This window comes from Paramisgurnus dabryanus, chromosome 1, assembly GCF_030506205.2.
Source record: "Paramisgurnus dabryanus chromosome 1, PD_genome_1.1, whole genome shotgun sequence".
Classification (NCBI taxonomy): Eukaryota; Metazoa; Chordata; class Actinopteri; order Cypriniformes; family Cobitidae; genus Paramisgurnus; species Paramisgurnus dabryanus.
The window spans coordinates 55234792-55245409 of NC_133337.1; positions in this window are offsets into that span (position 1 = coordinate 55234792).

Below are 10618 nucleotides of genomic sequence, written 5' to 3' on the forward strand. Positions count from 1 at the left end.
TAACACCAAAAAAAAGTTTGTATGTGTGTGTCTGCTTTCTCACAGCGTGTCATTCACTGTGTCACATACGAGTAACACCTCGATCTTGACAGGTCCTAGGATCAATCCTTATTTGTGTCAGTGATATCTTTTCTGAAGTTGGTGTTTGTAGCATAACACAGACACACGTGCTCCATAGGAAATTATGTAGGATGCGTGTCTGAGGAAGTGAGGAATGGATATGGTGATTCTGCAGGCTTATTTTATTGTGCACCCTGTTCAACGTTACATACTGGATGTACTACAGTGCATTGGTTCACGTTTACATTAAACACGCATTTGGACCTATAGCGTGACAATCTATGTGCTGAAAAAGACTTGATATATATTGCATGCAATTTCAAATAGGTTTTTCTTAATTTATAATAAAATTGTTTTGTTTTTGTTCTATGACCTTTATTCATGATTTGTATGAATAGCATTTGTAGGAAGACACTGAGGTCACTGAATCTGCTCTTTGGTTAATTGCATTACGGTCTCTCAGTTGTTATGCATGTCTTTATAAATGTTTGAATATGTGAAGTTATTGACCTTGAGATAAATATGTCGGAGCATTCAAAGCATGTGGGAAGGACTGCCAGTTTTCCCATTAAATCACTTAAAAACTAAGAAATGCTCACATCACTCTATGTATCTTTTTTTACTATGTGAAGGTGAGGATTTCAGAAAATGGATGTTGTGGTGCTGTTTCATCAAAAGAGCCTCTTTCTTTTCAGAGGCCTTCTTAGCTGTAGAAACTGTAAACATGATGAAGTGAGCCTGGCTTTGTCATCATACATCAAGCTTCAGTGTTATTCAAATGCCCATGCTGGTAAATAATTCAGGGTAGGTGATGTGCTTCATATTTCCTGAGCTTTGGGATTTATGTAATTTCCCCAACACCAAATGGTGATTGATAGACAGATAATGATGTAATTATCTGAGCGAGACTTGGTGCTCTCCTATTAACGTGCATAATGTTGCTGTTGTCCTTCTGGAATTCAGTTGCTAATTTTACCCTTTAAAAGTATTATAAGACAGTAGCGGACATCCTGAATTTAAGGAAACACTTCTTTTTTTCAGGCGTCATCTAAAGTTGAATATGGATGCTTACTCGGAGCATGTGAAGGATCACTGACGCACATTGTTTCATAAAATGACTTAAAGGTCACATGGCTTAATAGAAAAACCAATTACTTCAGCTCAATTTGATAATGAGAATGTTGATACGTTGAACGTCTTGGACTCTCATTTGTGTATCCTCACTGAGTATAATTTCATAATTTTCACAACTTTGTTTTCAGTTTCTCATAAAAAAATATCCAGGTTGTGTTGAAGTGCTTGTTCCTCCACAATTTTGTTTTGTTTTAACATTGGTTTTTTAAACTGGCCAAATACACAAAAGTGAATCAATGTGACACTGTACCAAAAACAACAGACGTAAGGGTTGAGATTTATACATTATTTGAAAGCTGAATAAATATGCTTTTCATTGATGTATTTGGTAGGATAGGACAATAATTGCCTGGAAAAGTTGTCCAAATGAAGTCCTTAGCAACACATATTGCTAATGACAAATACATTTTTGATATATTTAAGGTAGGAAATTTGTAATGGAACATGATCTAGTGAAATTGGCATGAAAAATCAAATATTTTTACCCAATGTATTGGTAGTTATTGCTACAAATATATATGTGCTACTACTGACTGGTTTTGTGGTCCAGGGTCACACTAATATGTTATTTCTGTAGATCCCTATCCCAAATGGCTGTAGTTGATTCAAGTTACTTAAATCTAAAAATGTTGCTTCTTACAGTAAATATTTTTTAGGTCACGGGTGTCCCGTCCTAGTCGTGATGGGCTAATGTTTAGTTCAACCACTAGCTTCATCGGCTAGATGCTAACATCCACTTTGAGGATCATGCCGAACCTGCATCTCAGCAGATTTCTGGCACACTTAATGTCTGAATTTTCCTCACTCATTTTATTCAGTCCTTCAACTCCACTTTATTACTGAAGTAATGTAGGGAATCGTGAATGGTGGGGCGATTTCGGACACAGTTTTTGACATTTATAGGCAGGCGTGAGTGCGTGCATTGGAGATAAACTCTGAAGGACACTGGCGCTTAAGGATGGGGTGCCTCTGTTTTTCCAGAAGGGTTACTAAAGAGCATCCATTAATACAGTTTACAATCTAAAATATTTTGTTTTCTAAAAAAATGTATGCATGACTCATATTACTAAAATGCAGAATTTACATTCATACGCAGAAAAAAGCTTAATTTACTAAAAACGTAAGGCACCAGCAACCATTGGGATGCAATATTGGCATGTTCAGTGACAAAACTAAGAATGTGTGTACTTTTATCAAATAAGCAGAGACCTAATGTAGCGACTAAACAATAAAAAAAGTGAAGGTCATATAATCAGTCTCCTGTGAAATACTGAAGTCAAATGGAAGCAAGAAAGAGGGGAAGTTAATGTTACCAAGAGCAACTTTAATCTTCTGTTTGTTCCTCTCCACACAGTAATATAATAAAAATAAATCATATGTGAAAAATCGTCTCAGGAATTGTCTGCATTTTAAGTGAGTTTAATTCATGCATTGATAATTGTTAATCTTGTTCAAAAAATGATGCTTTTTGCGCTGCTATAATTTATATTAAAAAACTTCTCCCTCCAGAATGTTTAATTTATGTGGCAAAAAATTATTCTCTAATTAGTAAGAGTATACTGTTTAAAAAGTTTGTCACTTTGTCAAAAAGGGCTTGAAAATATAGTAATAAGTGTGAGGTCCATAGTGTAGAATCTGTCAGAGACATACTTTTACTTTAATATACTTTTTATTTTGTCACACAATAGCGCTTTACCTGTGTTTGAAACACTATATGGTATGATAAACTGTAGATGATATTCAGTAAAACTGACGACAGTGAATTTTTTTGTTCTTTAAAATTATTTATAAACAATTTGTATAAATACATATTGTATAAAAATATGTAGTAGTAGTAGTAAGGGTTGTCCTGATCAAGTTTTCGTGCTGCCGATCCATCATTTACTGTTGAGTATCTGCTGATACTGAGTCCCAATCCAATATTGTATTTTCCTATTGCTAGTTGCAGACTTTAAGTACATTAAGGTGATTAAAATCAATCGTGTGTGTGTGTGTGTGTGTGTGTGTGTGTGTGTGTGTGTGTGTGTGTGTGTGTGTGTGTGTGTGTGTGTGTGTGTGACAACTAAATAGCTTTCCAATATATTAAGAAAACGTTCACTTAATTATATATTTTCTTACAATACAACAGAAATCCTTGTCAAAAGCTTTTTCTTATTGTAGCAGTAGCATTACAAAAAACAAACTAGAATTACAAGGCAGTCCCATTCAGCTTTTTATCAATGACATTTGAGCCACGAACCTTGTTGTAAGGCTCTGGTAGAGTGTTGTATGAAATGTAATGTAATGTCAAGATGTCAAAGTGTATTGTGGCTACAAAAGCTGGTGTAAAGCTGTACTGTCTACCACAGCAGCACAAATTATGCTTTGAAGTTAGCTGCGTATTCTAGCGCTTCTGTTAAAGACACCTGCATGACAGCTAGGCTGCGTCCAAAAACTAAGGCAGTTAACTTGTTGCCTTGCTTCTTCATGAAGGCAATGACAGTCAAACTTGAAGGAAGGTCCGGGAAACACATTCGGACATCCCTAACCTTATTTACACAAATAACCTTATTTACACAAAATTATTTACCATGAAGGCATCATTTTAAAGATTTCGGGCTGATTTTGGGCCGATGCCCCCCCCCCCTTCCGACTGTCCTAGCTATGTCCTGATTATCTTGATGGTTCTACAGATTATCTTATTAGATTTTCCTTTGGTGTGAGGTGTGTTAAGGGTGTCCGAACCGAATCGAAAGAACATCGGAGTTACGAATCGACATGTTTAATATTTACGATCAGAAATCCTGATGTGTGGGGGGAACCCCGAGGACAAACGCACGCACACTCTTGGGATTATCACGTGAAATGAAACAATGTCCAACCAGAAAGCGAGATGATGGAAGACGAAAGCAGTCATGGTGAAGCACAAAGTAAAGTTGACGCAACGTGTAGAGTGTAAAGACCATGTCTCAATGACTTTACCCAAACCCTTTTGTTTTTTCCTTGAATTTTCGGTGAAAATCATTCCAAACACTGTTATTGAAATTTCTTCCTGCATATCGTCCACCAGAGCCGGCGCCAGATCATAACTAACAGGGGGGCATTTGGCTTCCAATGGGGGGGCACGCAATAGCAACAATAACTTGCAAAAACAAGACATTAAACAACAAATACAGTGCAAGCACACACTCATACAACTGGTACAGACTGTTAGCTCATTTCCTGTATAAAGTGCAAAGACCACAAACTATGTGCAAAACTATTGAATTTGCTCTACGCAACAAAAAACCGCCCTCGCGCGGCGCAAGCCATTGAAATGAATGGGTTTCATAGCGCTGCGCATAGCATGAAAAAAGCCGCTTTACCATAATCACGTCGTAATGCTGTTAACGGTCTATAGCCACACTTCACATTTAAGCTTACGTAATTTAAAACAACGCTAACTTACCTTTAAAATAGCTGAAGACGGCGGGTACGAACATAAACTTCCTTAAAACAGGGTCCTGTAGATTTGTAAATTCCACCTCGACCTCTAATCTCTGAGTTTGAGCCAGTCTGTGTTTGCATGAAGTCAGATGAAGCAGGCGGTGCTGATTCGTTATAAATGTTCTAATATCCATATTTTACACGATCCATAAAATGCCGCGAAAAAACACTTTGCTAGTATCAAGTCACAAATATGCTAAAGACGTAAGACGGGTGAGACGCGGCAATACATCCAATCAGAGAAACTGGTCTATTTTAATTAAAGAAAACATATATCAATTATATTTTCCTCATTTGATTACATTACAAGTCACGAAACATTCAATGTTTAATTTATTTTAATTATTCTTGATATATATTAAATTAATAAAAAACTTTTTAGGGGGGCACAACAACCTGTTTGGGGGGGCACTGCCTGCGAATGCCCCCCCTTGACGTCGGCCCTGTCGTCCACCATGCTTATTCTGAAGTCTCGCGAGATTTCCTGTGTTCACAGTCGAAACTCTGGAAAATCTGTTTGTGTGTGCTGTCTTTGACACATCATGGCACACCACACACACTATAGGAGCAAAACGGTTAAATTTAGGATTTTTTATCCTCATGTTTTTGGTCTATCACATTATAAAAATCTTATAAGATGTAATGTAAAAAAAAATTTGGTGTGTACCCAGCATTAGACTTAGAGTTAAAAAATGCCTTAATCGACCATGGTGTGAAGTTCGGTTCAGCTTGGGACATTATTAGAAGTAGTACCCTAACAGGTTTATACTAAAGAGGCTTGATTAGAGAAAAATAGCCGGGACTAATATCAACCTGAATATTTCAGTTAAAATGTATTATGTGTTTCTTCAGAACATCTCAAATAGTAGAATTCCAAAACGATCCAAATCAAACTACTGTAGTGTCTGCTGGAGGAAATGAAGAACAAATCATTATCAATCCATTCACAAATCTTGAAGCTGTCAAGACATAGATCGCCTTTTGGGCTGAAGTATTTAGCCCCCAGTTAACAAAACCTCTAAAATTGATTTTTATTGATGGCTGTTTTGGAGTCACAAGAAAATAGAAAACAAAAACATATTACAATACAACAACAGAACAAGAAGCACACATCTGAAGGAGTATATGTGGATTGTGAGAGAGAACCATGTTATGGAAAATATAAGCAATTAAGGCTACAGATGGGCTGTTTCACAGAAACATGGAGACTCTAAAAAGAGATACTGGACAAAAATGACAGTAATTACCTTTTGATAGCATCCGAGTATAGGAGAGAGCAGGATGGATTGTTTTTCTGGTCGTTTTATCAGAAACATATGTCGTCATGTGTATTTTTTTGTATTTATTAACTTCAGAGTTTAAGTAGTGCTTTATCATTTGGTTGGTATTTCTGTCTTTAACCAGAATATGCTTTCTTTTGAGTACAGTATACTTTATAGCTTTACTCTTTAGGAGGAAGGCCCTTTTGCTAAAGTTTGACAACATTTTTATGACCACACAGGACAGATATTTCTTAAAGTAAAAGTTGCTGTAAGGGATTTTTTGGAAAACCATGAATAAATCCCCCTACTATGTGACACTAAATCTATTACTGAAATAGGTGTGGGTAGAAATCACACCTTTTTGTGGCAGACACAAGGGAACAACCTAAAGCTCTCTGCCTTGTTTGGGGTTGCTAGCATCAGGTTGGCTGAATTTTTTTTTTTTTTTTTTTGAGAACAGGGATTTTGAAAGAAATTGTGTAGTTAGGGCAGTGTTTCCCAACCTTTTTTCTGCCACTGCACAGTTTTGATAAGTTAAAAAATCATATGGCACACCACTTTTACAATAAGCATTAACAGATCAACCAGTATTGCAATGCTTAAATGACTTGTTTAACTGGAGTATGTATTAAACGTAGTATTCACATTTAATTAGATTGTTAGTTTTCTTCTTATTATTATTATTCTTCCGCCATTGCGTCTATGGCAGCCCATAAAACCGTACGTAGGAAAGTTATGAAATTTGGCACACTCAAAGAGGACAAATAGTCATCACACCAACAGTCCAAATTTTCACTTACATTTTTGGTTATAACTGCTGATCCGTACGTCATAGAAACGCAATTCTTGTTTCTTCTGATTCCTTGGCTCATGCAGATTCGATTGCACCATATGAAGTCATTTCCGTTATGCTAATTATTTCGATATTTTGAATTGTTTGTAAAACCTACTTTTTCGAACTCATCCTAGAGCTTTTGTCCAATTTGTGTAAAGAATGGATGTGTAGCATCTAGAGACACTCATGGCAAAAAGTAATGGAATTCGTGTCGATTCGCCAATCCGTTTCCGTATACCGCGTCAACGAATTTTACGTAGAGTGTGAAAAAACGGATTTGAGGCTGTATCTTCGCCAAAGTTAAACATATTCACACGACACTTGGTAATTTTGATGGCAGTCATGACCTGAGGGTTCGTGCCCAGTTTCGTCACAGCGCCACCTAGTTTTCACGAGATTTGAAAAATTGCTATTTTTGCTCATAACTACTGCAAACTTGAGTCTAAAATTATAAAAGTGCTATTGTTAGATTCCTTGAGGCATGCCGAGTCAAACGGTACCTAAAGGCCATTTTGGGGGTCGGCCATTTTGAATTGTAACTTTTTTTGTCGGAAAGTTATGAAATTTGGCACACTTAAAGATTTGGAGTGTCTTTGTCAAACCCGATAGCACCACCAACAGTCCAAATTTAATAGAGACACTCATGGCAAAAAGTTATGGAATTCGTGTCGATTCGCCAATCCGTTTCCGTATACCGCGCATAACATTTTACGTAGAGCGCAAACAAATGGATTTGAGGCTGTATCTTTGCCAAAATATTTTTGATGGCAGTCATGACATGAGAGTGCATGCACAGTTTCGTCACATTGCCACCTAGTGTTCAAGAGATTTGAAAAATTGCTATTTTTGCTTATATCTAATGCTAACTTGATATTAAAATCATGGATTTGAGGCTATATCTTCGCAAAAGTTTTGCATATTAATGTGGGCATTGCCAGTGGTTCAGTGATTAGTGTAGGTTGTCTACAAATCGGAAGGTTGGTGGTTCAAACCCCAGCTCCACCTGACCAAGTGTTGAGGTGTCCATGAGTGAGACATCTAATCACAACTGTTATGTGTCATAAAAGTCATGAACTGAGGGTGCATGGAACGGTTTGTCACAGGGCCACCTAGTGGTCACGATATTTGAAGAGTGACTGTTTTTGCTTATAACTACTGCAAAATTGAGTCTAAAATCATGAAATTGCTAATGTTAGATTCCTTGAGGCATGCCGAGTCAAACGATACCAAAACATTTTCAGATGGCCATTTTCAATTACAAAGCATACCAACTTTTTCAAACTCCTCCTACAGCATTCGTTTGATTGGCTTGGATCTAGACTCTAGACAAAAAAGTCATAAAAAGATTTTGATAGACCAATCAGTTATTGTATAGCGCATCAACAAATATGAAGAAGGTTGGTGGTTCAAACCCCAGCTCCACCTGACCAAGTGTTGAGGTATCTTTGAGCGAGACATCTACACCCCAACTGCTCCCGATGAGCTGGATGGCTCTCGCATGGCTGTCAGTGTATGAATAGGTGAATGTTTCACAACTTGTAAATGTCATGAACTGAGGGTGCATGGAATGTTTTGTTACAGTGCCACCTATTTCATCAGCGACATTTTTTTAAAAGCCCTTGTAAACTTTTCAGTGCCCCCTAGTGGTTAAGAGTTTTAAGGCTTTATCTCCAGAACGCTTTATTGTGTGTACACCATATTTGGTGGGTGTCATCACAATCATGACCTGAGATATTTTTAGCAATTTTTACCTTTCACAAATTTTGCCACTCACAAATTTGCCACTCGGCTGCCACTCACATATTTTGACATTAACTTCCAAATGCTAAGCTAACTTCGTGTACAGTACTGTTTAATTACATTGATAAGTTGCTTCCCCCATATTTGCTACTTGCATATTTTGTCACTTTTGCCACTTGCATATTTTGCTACTCACATTACCACTCACAAATTTTTGCCACTCGCATATTTTGCCGCTTGCAAATTTTGCCACTCGCATATTTTCCCCCACTCGCCAATTTTAGCCACTCGCAAATTTTGCTACTCGCATATTTTGCCACTTTTGCCACTCGAAAATTTCCCCCACTCGCCTATTTTGCCAGTCGCAAATTTTGCCATTCTCAAATTTTGCCACTCACAAATTTTGCCACTCGCACATTTTGCCACTTACAAATTTTGCTACTCACATATTTTGCTACTTTTGCCACTCGCATATTTTGCCATTTGCAATTTTTCCCCCACTCGCCACTCGCCAATTTTGCCACTTGCATATTTTGCCACTCAAACATTTCCCCCTCTCGCCGCTCGCAAATTTTGCCAAACGCAAATTTTCCTCACTCGCATATTTGCCACTTGCATATTTTGCCACTCGCATATCTTGCTACTCGCATATTTTGCCACTCGCAAATGTTGCCACTTGCAAATTTTCCGCCACTTGCCAATTTTGCCACTCGCATATTTTGCTAAAAATATGTGCATATTTTGCCAAAATTATGCACATATTTTGCCAAAATTATGCGCATATTTTGCCACTCACATATTTTGCCATTCGCACAATTTCCCCCACTCTCCACTCGCCAATTTTGCCACTCGCAAATTTTGCTACTCGCATATTTTGCCACTTTTGCCACTTGCATATTTTTCAACTCGCACATTTTCCCCACTCGCCTATTTTGCCATTCTCAAATTTTGCCTTTAACAAATTTTGCCACTCGCATATTTTGCCACTTGCTAATTTTCCCCACTCGCCTATTTTGCCATTCTCAAATTTTGCCACTCGCATATTTTGCCACTCGCAAATTTGGCCATTCACATATTTTGCCACTCACAAATGTTGCCACTCACATATTTTACCATTTGCATATTTTGCAACTTGCATATTTTGCCACTCACAAATTTTGCTACTTGCATATTTTGCCACTCGCATATTTTGCTACTTTTGTCACCCACATATTTTGCCATTCGCAAATTTCCCCCCACTCGCCACTCGCAAATTTCGCTACTTTTGCCACTCGCCAATTTTGCCACTCGCATATTTTGTTAAAAATATGCGCATATTTTGTTAAAAATATGCGCATATTTGCCATTCGCAAATTTTGCCACTCACATATTTGGCCATTCACATATTTTGCCACTCACAAATGTTGCCACTCACATATTTTTCCATTTGCATATTTTGCAACTTGCATATTTTGCCACTCACAAATTTTGCTACTTGCATATTTTGCTACTTTTGCCACCCACATATTTTGCCATTCGCAAATTTCCCCCCACTTGCCACTCGCAAATTTCCCCCACTCACATATTTTGCCACTTGCATATTTTGCTAAATATATGTGCATATTTTGCCAAAATTATGCACATATTTTGCCATTCACAAATTTTGCCACTCGCATATTTTGCAATTTGCACATTTTCCCTCACTCGCCACTCGCCAATTTTGCCACTCGCATGTTTTGCTAAAAATATGCGCATATTTTGCCATTCGCAAATTTTGCCACTTGCACATTTTGCCACTCAATTATTTCCCCCCTCTCGCCGCTCGCCAATTTTGCCACTCACAAATTTCCCCCACTCGCATATTTTGGCTCTTGCATATTTTGCTACTCGCATATTTTTTCACTTTTGCCACTCACATATTTTGCCACTCGCAAATTTTGCCACTCGCAAATTTCCCCCACTCGCATATTTTGCCACTAGCAAATTTTGCCACTCGCATATTTTGCCACTCACAAATTTTGCCACTCCCATATTTTGCCACTCATAAATTTTGCCACTCGCAGTTGTTGCCACTTGTAAATATTGCCATTCACATATTTTGCCACTCACAAATGTTGCCACTCACATATTTTTCCATTTGCAT